Here is a 23,830-nt window from a genome sequence, read left to right on the forward strand (position 1 = left end):
CAAGGGCAAGACCCTTACCAAACCGTTCCCTTAACCCCCGACCAGGTAGCCAACATACCTCCATATAGACCGTGGAGATATGAATGGTGAAAATCTTTTATTTTATATAGACAGTAAAATAACGCCAAGACACCACGGACAAACGATAAGGAAAGATCACCTTCAACATAAGTAACTAGTTATTAAAGTCATTAATACAAAACCAAATAAAAAGTGCAAAAGATTAAAAATAAAAAGTATTATACTAAACACTTGTCTTCACCAAGTGATGTAAGAGACTTAGGCAAACATGGCCTTGATTGTCAAGAACTCTTACGATCAATCTTGGATCCCGAGACGACTCACACACTCTACGATGGACAATGGATGATGGTGGTGGATGATGGTGTTATGGTGGTGGTGGGTGGTGGATGAAGTGTGAGAGAGGTGGTGTGCCAAGGGATGAGAGAGAATGAAACCAAGCTCCTCTATTTATAGGCTGAACAGAACGCTGGACACGGCCCCGTGTCCGCTGGACACGGCCCCGTGCCCGTCTGACATTCTCTCTCTTCATTAATTGTAATTGCGAATTACAATTAATGCGCCTGCTGTACTTTCAACACGCCCCCGTGCCCGCTGGGCACGGCCCCGTGGTGAGCAATGGAAGCTTCTACTGGTTTGTCTTTTCTGCTGCTTCCTGGGCACGCCCCCGTGTTCGCTGGACACGGGGCGTGTTCAGACTCTGTTCTCTTCTGTTTGTCTTGGGAGGTGCCGTTGGGGGTCCGGGCAGTTTACTTTTGTTCCTTTTCTTGTATTTATGGTAGAATTAGTGGTCTTTTTGCTTCTTTTGTGATTTTGAGCTCATTTCATCCTGAAAATACAAAAGGAAGACAAAAACACTCTTTTTCCAACATTAGTACTTAAAAAGGGTTAGTTTTATGCGTTAATTGATGTGTTTTATATGTTGCATTTTACACACATCAAATACCCCCACACTTGAACTTTTGCTTGTCCTCAAGCAAAACTCTTTTAATGTGGCTTACACTCCCAAATGGAATAGGTAGAAGAGAAGTTTTTTTTTAACTTGTCCTAGAGTGTCGGGAATCCAAGGTTTGTATAGGTTCTATTTTTATTTTATTTACAATCTTATTCGTCATGGTTTATTTTGAACTTTTCATAAGATAAACTACTTATTTGGGCATAGCATGCCTTATTAAAATTCCATTTATATACAAGTTCACATACCTCACGGGAGATCACTCAATCACTCGGCCGAAGGTGTATATTTAAGTGAATCGCTCGAGAGCGGCACGGATTTACATTCTCCATATGCTTGCCAAGCGATCAATCCTCCTCCTTTTTAACTTTTTACCTTTGTAAATATCAAGAGGTCTTTTGGGGTGAAGGCTTGGGTTTAAAGGTGGGTGGTTGGTTAGTGGTTAGTAAAAAGGGCGAAAATCGTAACAAGTGTCGGTTTTCGTAAAATACCTTATTTTTGGTGACATTTATTTTTGAAGTATTTCTCCAAACAAGCTTTTTGTAGCTTATGTTTGTTTTTGACTTCATTTTTTTTTTTTTTTTTTCGTCACGTAAAGGGTATGTTTATGAAAAACCGAGTTTGTTACTAAAATAAAGGTGAAAAAATGAAAAAGGTTTTTGGTGGGTAAAAAAAAATTGTTTTGGGGGTAATGAAATGAAAGGTTTAGGCTCAAAGGGGTTTTCTAGGGGGATTTTGGGTAGGTAAAAAAAAATGAAAAATAATGGTTTTGAAAGAAAAATAGTTAATGCCTCCATCATTTACTTACTTGGGTTTAAGTTGGTAAGGACCGGGAATGTATCGTCGTGGCAAGTTCTAGATTTGTAAAGACCGAGCGGCTATTCACACAAGAAACGAAAAATGAGCATTTAATCTAAATATGTGTATTTTTATGCTCAATAAAGGCTCAAAACTCACTTTTTGTGGGAATGGGTTTTTAATGTGACCAAGCATATATAATCGAATTTTAGCTAGACTTGTTATACCGTTTCATAATTTTCTTATGTTAGTTCTTTTTATCACGACGCTATCGGTTGTAAGTTTGTAAAAATATAACCCTTTTATAACTTGTTATTCCCAACTTAAACTAAGACAAGTAAATAAAATAAAATAAAAAAATGAAAAAGTTTTTGAAAAAAATTTGGGGTGTTTAGCGGTTCCAATAGAGTTTTGTGTAAGGCTTGTTTTAGGATTTTACAAAATTCCAAGGTTTTAGCATCCCCCCCACACTTAAATTACACATTGTCCTCAATGTGTCCAAAAATAAAGTTTTTGGTTGATTAGAATATGTAAAAGTGTGTTTGAAAACAAAGATTCGTGTTACTGGCGTTCTGGACACGGCCCCGTGTCCATTGGACACGGCCCCGTGGCGAACTGCCAGTAACGAAAAACTTACAGAGGGTGAACACGGGGGCGTGTCGGCTGGACACGTCCCCGTGTGGACAGTCTGTTAGCTAGAAAAAATAGGGTTTTCTCCCGGTTTCTTCCTCCTAGGGCTGCGAGTGCTAATGTTTAGCATTCTAACCCTTGCATTGCACCTGTTCAAGCATTCAATACCATCCAACCAAGCACAAACCATCCTAATCTTACCATAGTCAAATATTATCCAAACATAAAGTAAAAACAAAATAAAGATAAAAAGTAGTTAAGGAAAGTAAATTGTCTTGACAAATGGCACGCAGGCCATGAATTGTTCGATGGAAAAGAAGGGTAATCAAACCTGTGGGCTCATCACCAGCTAGCCCCTTGCTCCTCCCAGCCTCCTACTCCATATCTTCATCACTGTCTTCACCTCCGCCTCCCTGCCTCGCCATGTACTCCCGGATGCTACCGATATCATCTTGTATATCGTTGACGCTGCGTTCGATAGCTCCTACCCGGAGGTGTGTGTTGTTGGCGAGGTTGTAGGTGTTCCTGGTGCACATGAGGTTTTCCTGCAAAAGATTATGTAAACTTTGGAAATTAGGAAAACCGCCTCCTTGAGAGGAGGATTGACCCGGATCGCCTTGGGGAGGGTATTGGTACTGTGGAGGTGGTGCATGAAGAACTAGAGCCTCTTGCGGGTTCCATGCGTAGCCTTGTGTCCTCTGAAAGCTCACCGTCCCGTCCTCCGCTTCATAGAGCAAGTTCATGGCCCGGCAGATATGGTAATCAACCCGTCCCGACCATGGACTCCTTTCGAAGGACTTCGGGATGTTCGTGAAGTGCTTGAAAAGACGGTACACCCATCCCCCGAAGAAGATTGGTGTAGGAGCAGAGGCAAGGCGGTTCAAGTGCATGTTCCGCAGTAGGAGGTAAGGAACATCGAGAGGCTTCCGGTTGTGGATGCAGTGAAGGACAACCAAATCTCTAACCCCAACAACGCCACTACTGTCATGGCGTTGGTTCAGCGAGTACGTGAGGAGCCTGTGGATGTAGCGATATAACGGGTCTCTCAGTTTGGTACTCTTTGTGCTGCTTGAGTTGTAGATCCCATCACCGATTTGAGCCCATGCGGCTTGGCGTTCAGTTGCGTCCAAGTCTCGCAATCCCCCGGTATTCTCTTCATTCCCCGCTTCTTCGTCTTTGTACAGCCCAATGATTGATCCGAACTGCGCCATGGAGGTTCTATAGGTCGTACCCCCACATCGAAACTCGACCGCCTCGTGATCAAACGGTTCGCGTCTCGAGTTGAAGATGAACGTGCTATAGAACTCCAATGTGCATTGATGGACCGACCGAAGTCGGGTAGTCAATGCGACGTGCAGTGGACCCGTCACTATGTTGTTGAAGCGGTCCAGTTGGTTTACCATTGTCAGAAGATCGGTACATGCCCGCCTTGGATACTCTTCGGGCCTTGTTTGTAGGACCTCGTAGCGAGCCCTGGCGTCAAGTTCGCTGGCATTGAACCGTGTAAATTTGGACATCTGAAAAGAATACAACAAAAGTTAGTGCGAAACATGGAAATTCAGGTTGAAAACTGCAAACAGTGGGCTGGACACGGCCCCGTGTTCAGCGGACACGGCCCCGTGTTCAGGCGTCTGTAACACCTAATTTTCATTTTTTCGTCCCGGTTTCGAAAACCTGAAAATTTTTAGCCTAATAGCAGCGGTTTCCCCCGAAAATGAAACCCTAAGTGTCATTTTTCCAAAATCAAACCATTTACCCTTTCAATTTTGTGTTTTTCGGTTCAAGAACAAGGGTTTGTGTTTTTAGTTGGAAATCGGACAAATCTATCAACAATACATGTCTATTTACTTCCTACTACTCTACTCTAAACTACTACTAACAATTTTCATCAAAAATTTTGAGTTCGATCCGGATGAACATGAAGAACCCTAGATTTCCCCCAATTTTTGATGTTTTAACTACATGCAAGTAACTAATCTAACTACTAAGAAGGATAGAATCATACCTTGACGTTGTTAGGTTCGGTGGTAACGTTCGAAATCTGCAGAAAATCGCCTCTAACCAGAGAGTTTTCGGCAAAACGGGGCGTGTGGAATGGTGTAACTGATAGAAAAAGAGGGTTTTATCCCGACAGTTGCCTCGACACGGCCCCGTGTCCAGCGGACACGGCCCCGTGCCGGGTGAAATTTTTGAAAATTATTATTTTTTTTTTTTTACGTGTTCGTGTGCATGCCCCTTATCTCCGAATAATGGTTAGATGATTTTACCGGTTTCGAATGTATACTTACCTGTAACATGTCGGGTATGAGTTTATTCGTTGACCGTTTGAAGTGCGATTTCCTCTTCCTCATCCTCAATGGATCCTCTGTAGAGTTTCAGCCGTTGGCCATTGACTTTAAATGGTGTCCCATTTCGAGTTTTAATTTCTACTGCACCGTGTGGAAAAACATGGGTGACTGAAAAAGGTCCCGACCACCTAGATTTTAACTTACCAGGAAACAATCGAAGTCGCGAATTGAACAATAGAACTTGGTCTCCAACCCGAAATTCATTAGATTTAATATATTTATCATGCAAATTTTTCATTCTTTCTTTATAAATTTCGGAGTTAGAATATGCATAATTCCTAAGTTCTTCTAATTCGTTTATTTGACAAAATCGATTCTTACCGGCAACTTCTAAGTCTAAGTTTACGTTTTTTATTGCCCAGTAGGCTTTGTGAGCGATTTCTACTGGCAAGTGACAACTTTTTCCATAGACGAGTTTATATGGGGTTGTGCCTATAGTGGTTTTATAAGCGGTTCGAAAAGCCCATAAAGCGTCGTCTAGTTTGTCAGCCCATTCTTTTTTATTTATCCCTACGGTTTTCTCAAGTATTCGTTTTAAACCTCGATTAGTCACTTCGGCTTGCCCATTTGTTTGAGGATGATATGCTGTTGAGACCCGGTGATAGACCCCATACCTTGTTAATATTTTTTCGAGTTGATGATTGCAAAAATGGGTACCTCTATCACTTATTAATGCTTTTGGTGTCCCGAAACGAGAGAACAACTTTTTTAGGAATTTTACCACTACTCTTCCATCATTTGTTGGAAGAGCCTCGGCCTCTGCCCATTTAGACAAGTAATCGACTGCCACAAGTATATATTTGTTTCCTTTTGAAGGTGGGAAAGGTCCCATGAAATCGAGTCCCCACACATCAAAGATTTCACAAACGAGAATGCCATTTTGAGGCATTTCGTTTTTGGAAGAAATATTACCTGATCTTTGGCAGGCATCACATGTCTTTACAAGGTTTTGTGCATCCTTGTAAATGGTTGGCCAGTAGAATCCCGAATCAAATACCTTTCTTGCGGTACTTGCGGCACCATGATGTCCTCCGTATGGACCTTCATGACAATGACGGAGTATTCTTCGTGCTTCATTACCATGGACACACCTTCGGATGAGTTGATCGGCACACATTTTGAAAAGATAGGGGTCTTCCCAAAAGTAATGCTTTACATCAGCAAAGAATTTTTTCCTTTGATGATGTGGCCATCCTTTGGTGACTATACCGCTGGCTAAGAAATTAGCGTAGTCGGCATACCATGGTTCTTGTCTGCTTTCCATCATTTCCAGGGACTCCGTGGGAAATTTTTCGTTGATTTGCTCGTCCCTGGTTGTCTCCAAAGCTGGGTCTTCTAAGCGTGAGAGGTGATCTGCAGCAGTGTTTTCTGCTCCTCTTTTGTCCTTGATTTCAATGTCGAATTCTTGGAGGAGTAGAATCCACCTTATCAAACGGGGTTTTGCGTCTTGCTTCTTGAAGAGGTACCTGATGGCTGCATGGTCTGTATAAACTATTGTTTTAGAAAGAACAAGATAAGAACGAAATTTATCAAAAGCAAACACCACCGCTAGTAACTCTTTTTCTGTAGTTGTATAATTTTCTTGTGCATCATTTAGAGTTTTACTAGCATAATAAATTGGGTGGAAATGTTTTTCTTTTCTTTGTCCCAATACTGCTCCAACAGCAAAGTCGCTTGCATCGCACATGATTTCGAAAGGAAATTTCCAATCTGGTGCTACCATGATAGGTGCATTGACTAGCATTTCCTTGAGGGTTAGAAATGCTTGATTGCATTCCTTGTCAAAGATGAAGGGTGCATCTTTTTCAAGCAATTTTGTTAGAGGTCTTGAAATTTTCGAAAAGTCCTTGATAAACCTTCTATAGAATCCGGCATGCCCTAGGAAACTTCTGATTGCTCGCACGGAGGATGGAGGAGGTAATCGAGATATAGTCTCAATTTTTGCTCGATCCACTTCCATTCCTTCGCTTGAGATTTTATGTCCGAGTACTATTCCCTTTGTTACCATGAAATGGCATTTTTCCCAGTTAAGGGCGAGGTTAGTTTCCTCACATCGGGATAGCATTCGTTCAAGATTATCGAGGCATTGATCATATGAGTCTCCAAAGATGGAAAAGTCATCCATGAAGACTTCCATGGTTTTTTCAATCATATCATGGAAAATGGCGACCATACAACGTTGGAATGTTGCAGGCGCATTACATAGACCGAATGGCATGCGTCGATATGCAAAAGTTCCGTAGGGGCATGTGAAAGTTGTTTTCTCTTGGTCTTCTGGTGCTATCGGTATTTGGAAGTAACCTGAAAAACCATCTAAGAAACAATAAAATTTATGACCGGATAATCTTTCTAACATTTGATCAATGAAGGGCAAAGGAAAGTGGTCTTTCCTTGTTGCTTCATTTAATCTCCTATAGTCTATACAGACTCTCCATCCTGTGACGGTTCTTGTGGGTATTAATTCATTTTTCTCGTTAGTTATTACCGTCATACCTCCTTTCTTTGGGACTACTTGGACGGGACTTACCCACGGGCTATCGGAGATAGGGTAGATTAGTCCGGCGTCGAGTAGTTTGATGACTTCATTTTTAACCACTTCTTGAACATTGGGGTTCACTCTTCGTTGTGGTTGAATCACCGTTTTGTAGTCATCATTCATTAAAATTTTGTGCGTGCACATGGAAGGACTTATTCCCTTAATATCTACAAGCTTCCAAGCGATCGCATTTTTGTGTTTTTTAAGTAGGTTAACTAATTTTTCTTTTTCTATGCTAGTTAATTTAGACGAAATAATTACAGGTAAACTACCATCTTTGCCTAGAAAAGCATATTCCAAACCCTTAGGGAGTTCTTTGAGCTCGATGGGTGGGTCTTTAGGAGACACCTTATTTTGTGGCTCATTTAGATCAAGAACTTTAAAAGTTTGTTCTATGGCTACCTCTTCGTCGACAAAGTGGTCTTCCTCGTGGTTTGTATCGGGTGGTTCAGCTTCATCTTCAATTAGGGGGTCATTGTTGCCAAAAGGATATTTCATTGAGCGCTCAAGATCTATGCTCCTTTTGAATGCCCCTAATTGAAGAGGTAGATTGTTGAATTTCCGGTTTTTCAAAGCTTTGTGAGTTTGTACAAAAGGTTTTCCCAAGACTAGGGGGGCATCATCTAAGATGACGAAGTCGGTTGGGATTACCATTTGATTTATTTGAACCAAAATATCTTCGACTACACCGATTGATTTCATTACTTTTCGGTCGGATAGAAAAATGGGTATTTGAAGTGGAGTAAAATCACTAATACTTAACTTTTCAAAAATGTAGTTGGGCATTATGTTAACACAAAGATCTTTATCAATAGTGATATTACTAATAAACGAATTTTGAAAGAAACATGGAACCGGTGTGATGTTAATTTCAAAAGGATCTTCCTTTATTAGCGAGGTTTGATCATTAGTCAACTTAATACTTACTAGGTCATTGATTTTAGCATTAGTGTTTAACTCTTTTAAAAACTTGGCATGAGTGGTTATTAAACAATGATTTTCGAAAGTAGGTGACAAGAGAATAATTTCCTCTAAATTAGACTCTTCTTGAATTTTAACATTATCGGACTCACCATTTTCGTTGTTTAACTCATGTGTCTGTTTTTCACTTTCTTGTTCTTCCATTTTTACACTTTCAACTATCTCTACGTTATTATCACTTTTTAACTCTTCTCTCGCGCGGGATTCCTCTTCCCGTGCGCGAGATTCTTTTATGCAACGTTCGATAGTTTTAAGTTGTTCTATTATCCGATTAGTTACTTCGGTGAGATTGAAAGAATTCGGATCATCAAAGTTTGAATCCGGTTGTTCGATCCTTGGTTCCTCATAGTACTCATATGAAGTAGATGGTTCACACCATTGTTCTTCAGTGTAAGTGTATGATGGATAAGGGTCGAAACTTTGTTCTTCATAGTACTCATATGAGGTGGGTTGTTCACGCCATGGTTCCTCATAATAAGAGTATGAAGGTGGTGGCTCATATCTTGAGTCTTCATAGTATGAGTATGAAGGCTCATACCTTGGTTCATCAAAATATGAGTATGAGGGAGGAGGTTCATACCTTGGGTCTTCATAGGATGTGTATGAAGTTGATGGCTCGTACCTGGGCTCCTCATAATGGTTGTATGAATTGGATGGTTGATATGAAGTATTATATTGAACCGAGCGTGCATTACGACAATTAGTGCAATAATTACCTCTATAATCATCCTCATCATAGGTGTAGTTGTAACCTCTTGAGTATTGATCCATAGGAATCACTCAACAGACTACAACTGAGTCTCGGGACCAGAAAACAAAAATAAGACGGAAACAGAAGCTGGACACGGCCCCGTGTTGGGTGAACACGGCCCCGTGTTCAGGGACTGTATCTGGGCGTTTTAATTAAATTAACTGGTCACGTTGAGCACGGGGGCGTGTTGAGTGAACACGGCCCAGTGGTCAGACTCTGTATCTGGGTATCTACTCTAAAAATATGCAGCACGGGGGCGTGTTCAGCGAGCACGGCCCCGTGTTCAAGCTACTGTAAATGCAAAACTAAACTAAAATGCAGAAAAATGCGCGCGTTTTGAAAAGGTTTTGAAAAACTGATTAGGCCGTCGATTTTAAGCTTTCTTAAAATCCTTGTGTCCCCGGCAACGGCGCCAAAAACTTGATGCGTGTCAGTGTGTATATATTTTAGATGTATAATTAAGCCCTTTTTACACTTTTAACCAAGTTTTAAATTTATAAAACACGATATTTACTAACACTAAACACACATATGGGCAAGTGCACCCATCGTGGACGTAGTATAGTGTTGGTAAGATACCGAGGTCGTCCAAGGACACAAGAGCTTTTAATACCGGTTTATCCTCAATGTCTAACCAAATCAAAAAGTTAGAAAAATGTTTTAAACTAAGAAAAATAAAAACTAACTAAATGCTGAAAAATAAAATAAAATAAAAACAGATAGACAAGATGAATCACTTGGATCCGACACGTGTATTAGTATAACCTTTGATTATTTTCGCACTTTTGCACTTGTTTAAGAGATTATCTTAGTTATTGTAGTAGGCCCCTCTTTTGAAGGCGACGTTACCCTCAACCCAGTAGTTTGAGTCAGCAAGGATACAATCCTAAAGGGTCGGATTATTGAAAGATAATGAATTAAGTTATTAATGCAAATTATGGTAGGCCCCGCTTTTGGCGGTGACGTTACCCTCGGCTAAGTAGTCTGAGTCAGCAGGGATACAGTCCTAAATAGCCGGGTTATAGTATTAATAGTAGTTAGCTTATGAGGGGGTCAAAGAGTTTGGATCCCCGCCATCCAATACCTATGGGCATTGAAGGAGATCCTACTAAATTTGACCCAGGTCCCAAGCAGGACCTCTAAACGCTGAACAAGGGCAAGACCCTTACCAAACCGTTCCCTTAACCCCCGACCAGGTAGCCAACATACCTCCATATAGACCGTGGAGATATGAATGGTGAAAATCTTTTATTTTATATAGACAGTAAAATAACGCCAAGACACCACGGACAAACGATAAGGAAAGATCACCTTCAACATAAGTAACTAGTTATTAAAGTCATTAATACAAAACCAAATAAAAAGTGCAAAAGATTAAAAATAAAAAGTATTATACTAAACACTTGTCTTCACCAAGTGATGTAAGAGACTTAGGCAAACATGGCCTTGATTGTCAAGAACTCTTACGATCAATCTTGGATCCCGAGACGACTCACACACTCTACGATGGACAATGGATGATGGTGGTGGATGATGGTGTTATGGTGGTGGTGGGTGGTGGATGAAGTGTGAGAGAGGTGGTGTGCCAAGGGATGAGAGAGAATGAAACCAAGCTCCTCTATTTATAGGCTGAACAGAACGCTGGACACGGCCCCGTGTCCGCTGGACACGGCCCCGTGCCCGTCTGACATTCTCTCTCTTCATTAATTGTAATTGCGAATTACAATTAATGCGCCTGCTGTACTTTCAACACGCCCCCGTGCCCGCTGGGCACGGCCCCGTGGTGAGCAATGGAAGCTTCTACTGGTTTGTCTTTTCTGCTGCTTCCTGGGCACGCCCCCGTGTTCGCTGGACACGGGGCGTGTTCAGACTCTGTTCTCTTCTCTTTGTCTTGGGAGGTGCCGTTGGGGGTCCGGGCAGTTTACTTTTGTTCCTTTTCTTGTATTTATGGTAGAATTAGTGGTCTTTTTGCTTCTTTTGTGATTTTGAGCTCATTTCATCCTGAAAATACAAAAGGAAGACAAAAACACTCTTTTTCCAACATTAGTACTTAAAAAGGGTTAGTTTTATGCCTTAATTGATGTGTTTTATATGTTGCATTTTACACACATCATTGATCATCTTTAGAAAGTAGACGTGCAAGGATTTAAAAGCACATTAACAAGTATATACTCATGTGTTGGACAAGAGATTGTAAACGCAAGTATCCTCATGATGTAACGTGTGTAAATATGTATGCATCTCTAACCACTGGGTGTAACACATATAATACTCTGTATGCAACATATGTTACCCGTAATGTTACACGTGTTACAACATATAGGTCGCATGTGTAACCTGGTTATACATGTGTTAGCCTCTGGTGTAACTCATGTAACTAACTATATGTAACACGGTAACATGGTGGTACAGGTGTTATCCACTAGAGTAATACATGCAGCAAAAATATTGTAAACATATTTGGATTAAACCTAGTAGAATGTATTCCATCATGACAAGTGACTTTTGTTTTGATTAACATGTTTAACAGATGTTGAATGTAACATGTGTAAGTTTTGTAAGAAGTGACTAAATAATAGCTAATATTTACCCGATAAAACGTTGGTCCCATCATTCCTTTTGTCCAGGTGTCTAACATCAAAAACAAAAATGCCATCTAGTTGGGCATTAACATATTGTAACATCCGTCAAATTGGATTCCCAAAATCCGACCAGTTTTGAAATTTTGGATCCTAATCCTTGAAACTCGGGAATTTTTCGCGAAATAAGTAATCGTTGAAAGTTTTTATCGTTAATTTAATCCGTTTATAAGTATGGTTAATTATTTATTTTAATTGTTTAACTAATTAAATTAATTAACTTTAAAATTAAAAGTTTTGCTTTTATAAATTAATCTAGTTAGTTTTAATGAGATTTTCAAGTAATATAAAGTGGAACAAAGTTAGTTAAGTTATATATAGTTGAGGGGTTAGTTGGCAAAATTTGAAACTTAAAAATGGAAAACAAAACAAAAACGTGACCCTAGTGAGAATCGAACCCGAGTCACCTGGCTCCCATAACGCACACACAACCACTCCACCATTGTCTTCACATCGTTCAAACATCATTTCTTTTTAAGTTTAATCGCTTATGTCAGTGTTTCCCTTTTTAAAGCTTGCCGCCAAAAAACGAGTTACGCGTACAGCCTTCACAACCTTCCTTTTTCAATTGATTGATCTTAATTAACGGACTTCCATATCTTTCAAATCATAAACCTGGTCATACTTAAGAACAACATGATTTGCATTGAACCTCACTGATTATTCGGTGAATAAAATGATCCCGCGTTTCCAAATATAGTCCAAAACTCCAAAACGCGTAACGGTTTGGTTTGGTTTCCTTTCTCGGTTCCTGATTTGTCGAAATGTAATTGATTTCATGTTTCCACCTTTATACGAATCAATTATAGATCATTGCCATAACTTACGAGACTCATGAAGGCTATAAAGCCGAGACCCCTTTACGTTTCCAAGCTCACAACTTGTTCATGGCACCTCTCTGCACTCTCGCTTAACACCTCCGCGGTTCCATCAGATATCGCCGCCGTCACCGACCGGAGAACCTGAAAGTCGCCGGAGAAGAACTGGATACCACCGGAGACGCCCGTAAAGTGACGGAAATCCAAGACTCGTGTTGGTTCGGATAATCGCTCTTTGCTCGTTCTCTTGGAAATTCCAATCTTACTTGTGCGTCATTACAAGAAATCGCAACACAACCAATGTGAGCATACTCGATCCCTTTTTACGCTTTACTATCTTTGGGATGCAATACATGTTCTTTGAATCAAATACACAAACATGCTAGAACTTTTAAACAAATAATCTCTATATATGTTCATACGTGTTATACTTTTAATCATACTTGATATACCTGATATCCTACGTGTTTAAGTTCATATGCTTATAATTAGTTATTGTCATGGAAAATTTGTTTAAAGACATTTTTATACATATACCCAAACTTGTATGCTCGCCAATACTTTTGTATCGATCTATGCTTTAACATGTATTGCAGGTTGTGATGATACAAGGAATCTAGTAGGATTGCCTAGAAACGCATTTAAATTTTAATACTTGCAAACCTGTTGTAATTTGTTTCCAATCTTGTAATAAACCATTATTATAAAATGAAATTTATTTACTTTAATACTTGTCGCATTTTATTTATTTCTAACTTGTGGTATTTCTAGTTCAAACAATGTAAAATGAAATCATTAAATACTTGACACAAATAGCGTTATGATGTCTCTTACAATCTATTTCGTCTCATCCTGATGTTTCCGCCATCAGTTGGGGTGTGATACATATTTATTAAAGTGTCATTACATATGACAAGTGACTTTTTTTGGAATAAAATATTTAAAGTGTTCGAACGCAACAATAGTAATTTGTGTAAGAAGTGACTAAATAATAGCAAATTTTACCTTATAAAATGTTGGTCACATCATTCTTTTTTGCCATGTGTGTAACTTCAAAAAACAAAGATACCACCTAGCAATTTATTACTTATTTAACAAAAGGGTTGTTGCATATGTAGTTGTAAAAAAAAATAAAATATATATTTGTCAAATTAACATGTTGCTACGAATGTTACATGTGTTACATATATGTATAACACATTAATATTGTGTTACACATGTTGCAACTTGTTTGTAACATGTTACAACTTGTTTGTAACATGTGTAACATGGTCAAAACTTGAGTTCCTGCTTTATATCTTGTTGGTACTTATCCTTCCTTATAATCCGTACGTGGAGATAACGGCAAGTCATCATCGTCTGTATTGCACCATTGACATACGTATTGATGGAAACAATAAAATTAGAACCCAACACAGAAGACACGTTATAATAGGAAAAGACATGAATCAAAAACCTTCTTTGAGTGGTGTACTGAAATCAAGATATGTTTGATGTGGGTCTACATTTTGAAACTCCACCAGAATCACCACCTGAGGGGATGATGAAAAAAACACAAAAACTTTAGTAAAAAATAACAATAAAAGTCAAATCTCGCAACAAAAAACAAATTGTCAAATAAGTCATGAAGCAAACATGAAACCTATGCCACAAAATAACACGTCTATGCTTTTTGATTATCAAAACTAAAAAAAAAAATCACGAAAACAATAACAAAAAATAAGACACAAAATTTTAAGTATATAAAGTCACTCAGCAACATGAAAAACTTAAAAACATGAGTTGTGAAAACTTTAAAAACATGTCATAACAATTGTGAGTCGAAAACATTAGTAAAAAAGAACATCAACACATCAAACTATGCAGAAACACCACATAAGAAAACATTAAAAAAAATGTATGGTGTCTTAACAAATGTGGATACGGGTTAAACAAAAAAACAATTATTATAAAAAAACAACACCATCATCACGAAACACCACCGGCGTCGACGCCTGCGTTATTGATACAAATCGCCACCACCTCGTAACATATTAAGTACAACCAAAAGTAAAATATCCTTAACAAACAAGAACAATCAACGTGTATGAGAATTGAATTCAGATTCATGACGAACAAAGAAACAAAAAGCAAAACCCACAAAAAAATACCTTTTAGTGGAGATGATAAAATGGTCTCTCATCATTTGTTCCGAATAAGGCGATTAAAATCTTGAGGCCAACAAATAAAAATCTTATTATTATCTTTGAGTCTCATGAGAGAATCTCTTTGATTTTTCTTCAGATCTAGATCTTGAAGATGTGAAAAATAAAATGTTGACTAATATCTAGATCCAGGATATATGAGAGAGAAAGTGTTGAAATGTGACAGTGATTTAAAAACAAAGAGCGGGAGAGATAAAAAAAAAATTAGTGACCAAAATAACCTTATACATATATATAGGAACAAGAGAACGACTCAAAGTGTGAGAACGATTCTCAGCCACAAGATCTTAGTGGTTTGTGGCTGAGATTGATGCGGTGGCATTTTTGTAAATAATAGGGGTCTTGGAACTACCAGGAGGGTAAAATGCGAAGATCCAAACAAAGGTGCACATGTTAATCACATGTCATTTTCCCCCAACATATTTAAACGACAATAACTTTGTTTATACGTGATTATTTTTCGAAAAAAAAATTACACCATAAAACTCAGCGTTTTTTTTTCTTTCCAACGAGTATACTATTGATATACTTTTCGAAAACAATTAACTGAGTTTTATGGAGTTTTTTTGAACGGCGTGTTTTATGGCGTTTTAGACTATGTATTTTTATGGCGTTTTTCTGAACTAGGTGTTTTATAGCGTTTTAACTAGGTATTTTCATGGCGTTTTTCTGAACTGAGTGTTTTATGGCGTTTTAAACTGAGTTTTTTCATGGCGTTTTTCTGAACTAGGTGTTTTATGGCGTTTTTAACTGTGTATTTTCATGGCATTTTACTGAACTGGGTGTTTTTATAGCGTTTTATTTGAATACACAGTTCATATGTGAGTGGGTTTTTTTTGACAATATTACCCCTTAGTGTAATTTAGCATCAATGCCACATGTCACCACCAAAATTGTTCTCACCGTTCTCACACTTTTCACCGTTCCCTCTAAATCCTGACCCATATATATATAGAGAAAGTATAATGTACTTCAAGGCTTAACCTACATTAACATACATGACAAAAAATATAACGTGCGTTATTATCATAAAACGTGCGTGATTATAGTCCCATGCGTGATTATGTGGTCCCATGCGTGATTATGTGGTCCCATGTGTGATTATGTGGTCCCATGCGTGATTATACCCATGATCCAACAGTTACCATTGTCTCCTACGTGATGTATGATAAGGCTTTTTGTATGTTAACCTTACTCTATATATATATATATATGTATATATATATATATATAGGGGATGGATCATGAGAAAACTAGTTTAAATGAGAAAACCAAAAAACTAACTAAAAAACCTAAAAAAAAACCAAAAAAAATACCAAAAAAAATTTTTTTTTTTTTTTTACAATTTTTTAATAAAAAATCGTTACTTTATATGTATGGAAAAAAATTTTCAAAAAAAAAAAAAAAAAAAAAAAAAATTTTTGTTGTACTGCACATGTGCACTAATACGGAAAGACTAAACCACTTAACCCACCACCCACCGACACCCCCCAAAAACCTAAACCCCCCCCCCCCACCCCCACCCCCCAAAACCTAAATTCACCCTCCCACCAAAAGCCTAACCCCCCCACCCCCCACCCCCCAAAAACCTAAAACTAAACCCTAAACATAAACCCGAAAAAAAACCTAAACCCCCCACCCCCCCCCCCCCAAAAAAAAAACCTAAACCCCCCTCCCCCACCCCCACCCCCCAAAAACCTAAACCCCCCCACCCCCACCCCCCAAAAACCTAAACCCCCCACCCCCCACCCCCCAAAAACCTAAAACTAAACACTAAACATAAACCCGAAAAAAACCTAAACCCCCCACCCCCCCCCACCCCCAAAAAAAAACCTAAACCCCCCTCCCCCCACACCCAAAAACCTAATCCTAATCCTAAACCTCCAAAAAAACTAACCCTAAAAGCTAAACTAGACTCAAAAAGCTAATTTTAAGCATGTAATGCAATTGTAGTACATGTTACATTGCACATGTGCACTACTATAATAATAGTGGAGAAAACAAGACGACACCATAAATCTTTTTTTATGTCATAAAAAATATGCTCGAATATACTTGAATGAAAGATAAGAAAATTTGTGATCTTATGGTGCCATTTTTGTTTTAAAATGATAACGTATGGAGAAATGGGAAATGTTTGAAAATTTATATATTTTTTGTTCCAATTTTACCCCTCCTTCATTAAAAGTCCCCCCTCCTTCATTAAAAGTCTCCCTCCCTCTCCCTTTTAGTGGATTTTAGTTAGTTTTCTAGTTTTCTCATTTATATCTAGTTTTCTCATGATCCTCTCCCTATATATATATATATATATATATATATTGGAACGCCTTGTGGATAGCCACCCACCAATGTGTCATAACGTTTAACGCTTTTAATAAAAGGTTAACATCTTTGTTTGTCTAAACAAGTTTGGTGAACGACTTGTAGAGTAGACACATGTTTAGGCCTAGTGTCTTACCAAATTTAGTACACGTGTAGGTCGGAGATTTATTTTCGGACACTTTGGTCATTTCTAGCATTTGCATGGAATGCAATTTGTGAGTCTTTACGACCCCTTTTACTTTATTTAAATGTTTATTTAAATCGGGGGAAATTCATGCTTGGTTACGGGGTATAATAGTTGGGGATGAAATCCATTTCGGTACTCAAATCACAAATTCATCTTTGTGAATGTTTCAGGTCACCGTCGCCGTCGAATCATCTATTATGTGCGGATAAGTTGATTGGTTTTGAACTCGGAAGCCCTTTAGTTAAGTAAGCATTAGTCATGGTAATGACCGCGGAAGTGCAAAAAATCTTTGTAGCCCTCAAACAAGAAATTGTGGGAAAATATGGTTGGCCAACGAGCTATTTACCGGATTTGTAATTTTTTCTATTTTTAAAAAAAGTGATATTTTTTTATTTCGGTATTTCTTTTAGTTTGACTTATATATTTTTATTTTAATGAAGTTTAATTTTTACCTAATATTTAACTTTATAAATTAAAAAAAAGAAATAAATAGTTTATGGCAATGGTAAGACGCCATAAGTGTTTTATGACTAATGGTACTTTTTAAATTTTTGGACATGACGAGCTTTGATATGTTGGAATAAAGGTACTAATCTTGAATCCCCTTTTTCCCTTAAACAGGGTTTATTTTAAGGGAAGATTTTAATGAAATTGTGATCTGTTATATTTTATTTTTCCAAAATTCTTAGTCAAAAAGTTGACAATAGAATATGTCAATCTGTCATTTTCAGTGTTGAACAAGAATTTTGATCATGAGATCCAAACAAAATATTACTAAAATCAATATGTCATTTTCAGTGTTGAACAAGAATTTTGATCATGAGATCCACTAAGGTATACGGTGTGGTGCGGCAAAGGGAAGTGGCAAAGTGGTTTGCCGCGCGGCAACACCGCCGCCAACTCCTTTGCCGCGTCGGTTTGTTTGTCGCTCGGTGACATATTGCCGATCGGGAACATGAGAGAGTGAGGGTAGTGAGAGAGAGAGGGGATATTGTGGGTGGGGTCCATTCCCATCTCAACCAATCACAATTTTTTCCTTTTTTTTTAAAAAAAATAGTTTACCACATCACCAAGTGTTTAAACCATTGCCAACATTTTTCACAAAAGTTTAAATACTTTTGACTGATTGACATGACGCGCTCTGATTGGTCGGTTTTTTGGTTTGCCATTTCAAAGTGTTTAACCACTCCTTACACCCTAAGAAATTCGCACTGAAAGTCACAATCCGCCTACATTTTTTCGAACGGTGAAACTTCTATTAAAATTAGAAAACCGGGTCAACAAGCAACTGAAACCGAAGTTAGAATATTACATCATCATATTAAACTCAATTATAAGGCTATCCATTGGGGTTTTGGTAACAGGTTTTGGGTTTTTTTAGGAGATCTTAGTCTCCGTCCTGATCATCATGGGCTGTTTCCATTTTCTTTTGTTTCTTTTTACGAATTTCATTTCATTTGCTTCCCATTTCCTTTTCTTATCATTTTAATTTATACAAGTAGAAAAAAAGAAGAGATGTGAAGGTTGAGGAGGAAGATCATGGACTCGGATAGTCCATGTGGTTTGGCCTTTCGCCTTAGTCCATAACTTTCTAAAATTACCTCTATAGTTCCCAACTTTTCAATTTTCGTTCCCGGATAGTCTCTAGCGTGGATGGAGGTTAGTTTTATCAGTTAAGTTGGTGTAAAATGACTATAATGCCCTTAACTACAACAAAATGAATTAATTTAGTATGGTATATAATATCAGCCACATATCTCTCTCTACTCTCTCCCTCCTTTGGAAAACCATCACCACAACCACCATCACCTCCACCTCCACCTCCACAGCCGCCATCACCTCTCAGCCGCCACCACCACCATTTTGCGACTACTTGTTACAAAAATACCCAGTTTTCTAGTAGTGAGAAGATGTAGAGAACCAAAGAGCTTACAAAGCAGTCATCATCAATGGTGAAGATATACTTCTTCTTCGAAACAAGAAACCCGAAGCATTAACAAGCGACATCCTTGACCGAAATGCAGCTAGCTTTCGGGCCAAGGATCCGACTGATATCATTACGGTTGTAGAGTTCGTAATCGTATCCTTCGGGTACTCAGATCTTTATGGATGGATCTCCATCTTGAACATTGATCAGATGGTAAGTCTGGAAGAAAGGCCTCCATTGTTCAAAGAAATAGAGGTTTCGGATGGTGAGGATGACGATGTCTACGTCATCAACCAACAACGGTGTGATGAAGATTGCCGGAGCATACATGGTGGCGATATACATAAATGTCAGGCTACATTTCATTCGAGAAGTTGTTAATTCTGGTGAAGTTTGTGTTGAGCAGATTGGCACAAATGATAATGGGGCAGACATGTTAACGAAACCTTTGTTAGTTGGGAAATTTTTGAATTGTTTGGAGTTGCTGGGAATAGGTTGACATTTGATCCAAGGTGGAGATTGTTAAGGAGTGGAGTCAGATGTCAATGATGGTCAGCAATCTTATTTGTTATGCTTACTTAGTTGCTGAATGTACAGGGACTATTTTTGCTAATAATGAAAGTGTGAGGTTTAGGAGAGTTAATATGTTGTTAACAGTTTGTTAATGACAGTTGGATGTAATTGGGGATAAATATGTGTCTTATGGTTTAGTTTTTCAGTTCGTTCATCTTGTTTTCAATTTCCTTTGTAATCATTCTCATATTCTTCAATAAATTTCAATAATGAGAGATAGTCATGATTTCTTTTCTGATTTATAACACGTTCATTCTTTATTGTTAACTGAATTTGAATCATCATGTTGATTCCATACTTAGCACTTCTTGAACACAAATGATATGGGTTTTGTTTCTTGTCCATTACCAAAAATCTTCCGTTTGTCAAACTTTATATGACCTTGCTGTATCAATCTAGTTCACAGAACAAGTTAAAAGAAGACTGTATTTTTTATTACAATGTAACTCATTTGAATTGAAAAATTAATACTACCTTTATTTAGAATAAAGATTAAAAGGATTGGGATTTGTAAATTAAGATCATCGGGCATAAAGGTCTTTCTCTTATAATTGAAAAGAAATGTACTTAAAACTGAACTACAAAGAAAAACATTTTTATTGCATATAGTATTGTACTTAAAGTTGAACAAAGCGCTCAAATGATTATTATGCAGGGGTTGCAAATTTGAATCATCATGTTGATTCCATACTTAGCACTTCTTGAACACAAATGATATGGGTTTTGTTTCTTGTCCATTACCAAAAATCTTCCGTTTGTCAAACTTTATATGACCTTGCTGTATCAATCTAGTTCACAGAACAAGTTAAAAGAAGACTGTATTTTTTATTACAATGTAACTCATTTGAATTGAAAAATTAATACTACCTTTATTTAGAATAAAGATTAAAAGGATTGGGATTTGTAAATTAAGATCATCGGGCATAAAGGTCTTTCTCTTATAATTGAAAAGAAATGTACTTAAAACTGAACTACAAAGAAAAACATTTTTATTGCATATAGTATTGTACTTAAAGTTGAACAAAGCGCTCAAATGATTATTATGCAGGGGTTGCAAATTTGAATCATCATGTTGATTCCATACTTAGCACTTCTTGAACACAAATGATATGGGTTTTGTTTCTTGTCCATTACCAAAAATCTTCCGTTTGTCAAACTTTATATGACCTTGCTGTATCAATCTAGTTCACAGAACAAGTTAAAAGAAGACTGTATTTTTTATTACAATGTAACTCATTTGAATTGAAAAATTAATACTACCTTTATTTAGAATAAAGATTAAAAGGATTGGGATTTGTAAATTAAGATCATCGGGCATAAAGGTCTTTCTCTTATAATTGAAAAGAAATGTACTTAAAACTGAACTACAAAGAAAAACATTTTTATTGCATATAGTATTGTACTTAAAGTTGAACAAAGCGCTCAAATGATTATTATGCAGGGGTTGCAAAATCAATAACGCTCCTGGGATAATTCAAAAGTGTTTCCAGTATGACTATCGCAAATGTGTTTAAGGGCGGCCCAACAAGGCGATTTGCTTTCAGGTTTATTTTCAGCAAACAAACAATTTCCATATCAATATTTCCTTTTGGAAAGGCTACAATTTGAGAAATGTCTCTAGGCTAACTCAATTCTACTGATCAAAGGTACTAAAAAAACAATCTTTGGCTGAAAAGCATAAACTAACATCAAAAGGCGTGAGGTTACCTTTTATTAATTGCTCTTACATCTTTGATAACTATTATTACCACTAACAGAGCTTAATTTGTCACACCCTCAAATTTTCCACGTGCGGAGTACTATCGCGAAGCGTGTGACTGCCCAGGATCAAGCCACCAATCACATGAACATTTCATATAAGTAACATAAAACCATCACCACTGTGATTAGTGACATAACGTTTAAGTCTAAAACATAATGAGTTTGTAATAAGGTTCAAAACATAACAAGTTCAACTTAGAGCTAAGTCTTTAAAAAAATAAAGTTCCAAACATAGTTAATATATGAGGTTCAAATGTTTAGCGGAAGCATAGAAACATAGATAGTAGACGACCACCACAACGCTCCAAGCGGACTTCAGCGCAGCATCTACGGACCTGCAAGCATGTAGTAGTATGTCAACATAAAGTTGGCAAGTTCGCGGTTTTTCAAAAACGTTTTTCTTGTTTTATCCCAAAAACATTAATTCAGTAAGTTACCATGTTATCCAGAACATGTTGTGGGATTTCCATCCCATAATGAGCTACTAAACTGTGCAGTAACGAAACCTTGACATAATTGTTATTCGCCCCAGGTCAATTTTCTACCATCATTGACCAGATTCCAGATAATAGTTCACTCCCGGCTCCCAGCACAGTGTGAGGATTGTCAAACCTAATAGCGCTATCAACTAATATCCCGTTCGCTCCCAGCGATTAATCGGTATATATGTAAAGGGACTTTCATGGTAGAGTTTTCGTTTAATATGAAGTTCCCAATCCCGGGAATACATGTTTTGAATTATGAGTTCCGTAAATTCCCATACCGTTACCTTGGTATATTTATGAAGTTCCCAAACACCGGGAATGCATGCTTTTAGTAAAAGTTGTGAACTCACTTTAGATTGCTCGGTAGATAATTATGTTAATCCTAAACATGTTCAACCTCGTCCTATAACGGTTACCAAATGTTAGGACCGTATTGCAAGTAGTTCACAAATAACACGTATTTCACATGTAGCATACGAACGATACCTAACACGTATTTTGTACCACAAACACACAAATAGGTTATATTGTAACAATGGTAGTAACTCACAAGTAGATGAAACAAAATCGAATGTGCGGCCTCATGGATTCAACACAAGCGGCCCAAGGTACACACAACCCGAGCATGAGTGTGCAATCGAATTCGGTGTGCGACTAGTATGATAAACAGTGTGCGGTTGTTATAGAGACTTGGGTTCTCACATTAGTGTGACCCAATTTAGTTTAAGTAGCCCAACACAAGTTGGGTCCCAAAAATATTTATATGCAAGAACTAGTGTACGATTGGAAATCAAATTGGGTGACTCAAACCAAACTTAAAAATCGTTTACCCACAGTGCGGCCCAATTTGGTTTCATGTGGCCCAACTATGTGGTCTATTAATATTGCATGTTTTGAAAAGCATGTAGTGTGCGATTACAAACACAGTGTGCCATCAAAAACAAATGTATCAAACTAGTTGATGCCCGTCCGCGTTGCGGGGCGATTGCCGAATAATTCTCAAACAATTAAAAAAAGACTACTATAATTTTGGTAGAAAAAAAAAACAAAAACGATGATAAGACCGTAATTTTGGGCATAGGACAAAACTGTAATTTTTCAGAACTAACGAGAGAGTATTAGGCAGCTCCTTGACACGAAAAAAATTAAATCGAGTAAACCAATTAAAAAAAAAACCTTTATAGTTTTGCTAAAAAAACTAAAACGATTGGGAAAATGTAATTTTTAACTGAGGGCGAAATCATAATTTTAATTCAGTGATAAAATCGTAAATTAAATGGACCAATAGGGGAGTGCCAGGAAGTTGCCGGCATGACTGTAAATTTACACTGGGGGCAAAATTGTAATTTCACCAGAAAAACAAACAAAAACTGTCACACCCCAACCAATGGCGGAAACATCGGGATGAGACGAAGTGTGAAGATTGCTCGAGACATCATAACGCTAATAATTGCGACAAGTATTTAAATAATCCGATTTCATTTCATAAGATAAATTGTCAACATTACAAGAAATTCAAATACAACAAGTCTAACAAAATAACATGACAACATAAGAAAATTGATACAACATATTAAACCCTAACGTCTATATGTGTATCTAGGCATCAACGCTGCTTCTTTTCTTAGCATCATCCTCATCAACCTGTAACATGTTTAAAATAATTCAATGCAAAAGCAAAGGCGAGTATACAAGTTTGATACATACATAGCAAAAGATAAGTTTTAAACAATTCCTCATAGCAAGCATGTGATTCAAGATAAACATTTAAACATGGTATGTGTCTAACATATCAAACCAAGGAAAGGCAATATGCTCATGACATTACCGAAGATAAAGAGGCGGGTCGTTAATCCTATAGCGCTACATATGTCACGGTTTGGCTCGTACGAAG

The 23,830-nt window shown here is 37.7% G+C and overlaps 1 long non-coding RNA gene across 1 annotated transcript; it reads right to left on the minus strand.

Annotated features, from left to right (window-relative positions):
- Positions 1–13,595: 13,595 nt before the first annotated feature.
- LOC110903569 lies at positions 13,596–14,859 on the minus strand. Its single transcript, XR_002572069.2, has 2 exons — positions 14,628–14,859; positions 13,596–14,009 (listed from the first exon to the last, which is right to left on the minus strand). It is a non-coding gene; the product is annotated as an uncharacterized LOC110903569 (long non-coding RNA).
- Between the last annotated feature and the right edge of the window lie 8,971 nt (positions 14,860–23,830).

The sequence above is a fragment of the Helianthus annuus genome, chromosome 11 (assembly GCF_002127325.2).
Source record: "Helianthus annuus cultivar XRQ/B chromosome 11, HanXRQr2.0-SUNRISE, whole genome shotgun sequence".
Lineage (NCBI taxonomy): Eukaryota > Viridiplantae > Streptophyta > Magnoliopsida > Asterales > Asteraceae > Helianthus > Helianthus annuus.